The following is a 1697-nucleotide window of genomic DNA, read 5'->3' on the forward strand; positions in this document are numbered from 1 at the left end:
TGCAAATGATTTGCTGCCTTTATTTTTTTTTGGTCCTTCCATAACAAAAACTCTCAGAGAGCAAGCTTGGGCAAGGCTGCTTAACCGAATAATAGTACAGCTACGTAAAATGAACTCAATACTTCACCAAAGAGGTACCAACACAATGAAACCTAAGCCTCAAAAGTACTTCAAATCTTTAACGTGTTAGCCAGTTTACAGAGACAGATAATCCGGACAGCCCACCAAAGCGTTAGCTGGATTTACGGAGAAGGCACAGCCAGCAGCATTGACTTTCCTTTGAAGATCTGAGTTCCAAATTTCCCAGCTTGCACAGCCAAGGGGTGGCCGAGCTGCCTGGCTCGAACACGAGTGATTTACACCCCGCAACTCTTGCACGAGAAACGGTGCAACCACCGAAGAGAACCGGAATTCACTCCTCCTGCTCCTGACCTGCAACGCTGGATGGCCAGGGGAGATGTTAAAAAAAAACCCTAAAAAACCAAAAACACCTTTTTTTTTTTTCTTTTTCCTATGTTGCCATAGAAAAAGCTGTGGAAATAATCTGCTGGGACCGGCTGAGAGATAAGACTGGCTGAGACGTCTGCACGGCCTCGGGCCTCTTTGGCAAGCTTGGTTTGCACTTGCTCTGTGTGCCCCCCCCCCCATTTTACCCGCTGATTTTAAGAGGCTTCCAGCAGCGGTCGCGTCTCCTGCTCTGCAGCGCTGCCGCACTCCAGATACAGGGTAGTATCTGTAGTACAGATCTGGAGATAGGGTTGTACCTATGGCAGCAACCAGTCTTTTAGGGGAAAAAAGCACAGAAAGAGAAAAAAAAACTTTCTCATCTCTCCGGCCCCCAATCAGGCCGCACCAATCCTATATTTTCTTGTGAAGACATCAGGCAATTGTGTCTTTATCTCTTAATACCCCCAATAAGTAGCCCAGCTTAGCTTAGAGGCATCCGAGAGTGTCTCTGCAATTAAAAGGCTGTCAGTATTTTCACTATAATCCCAGCTATTCAGAAACTTAACGTGGCTCCAACATACCTTCCAAGAAGAAATTTGGCCGAAACAAAATGCGAAGCAGGGGATAATTATGTTTTTTTAAGGACAATGAATCTGAACCTATCGCTTTCCTGCACGGTGAGGTCCCTTGGGAAATCTGGTCCCAAGTTTCAAGTTTTCTGGTAAGCACTAGAGAAATCAAAAAGATCCTTTCAGGCTGCAAGCAAGGGGTGGGAGGAAAAGCAATGAATTGCTTTAATACGAAATGTCACATTTAAAATAGATCCTACAAAACCAGAAACTGTAGGCTGGTAAATCCTTCCCTTCTCGAAGTACTGTGGGTTTTGGTGGGATTACCACTCAAAATAAGCATGCAGAATCAGGCCTCGAGTACGTAAAATATAGAATTTGGTACTTAAATTTAAAAATATCTATAAATAACTTAAGACATTCAGGCTCAGAGGCGTGTACAGCCGAGTACTCCCCTCTGACACGGGGAACCGCAGGGATTCGTACCCAGTACTGTGGACCCCAAATGCAGAACTCCGCTTTACGCTTAACCTAGAAACAAAACCTGCCCACTGCAGGCTCCTTGGAAAATCTCCGGCGCCCCTTTGGGAGCACGTGGAGCACACGTCTAATCAAGCAGAAAGCATGAGGGAGTATAGATCCATAGCGCTGAACGTGACCCGTTCTTCCTATACGTTCACA

The sequence above is a fragment of the Charadrius vociferus genome, unplaced genomic scaffold (genome assembly GCF_000708025.1).
Source record: "Charadrius vociferus isolate BGI_N301 unplaced genomic scaffold, ASM70802v2 scaffold259, whole genome shotgun sequence".
Taxonomy (NCBI): Eukaryota; Metazoa; Chordata; class Aves; order Charadriiformes; family Charadriidae; genus Charadrius; species Charadrius vociferus.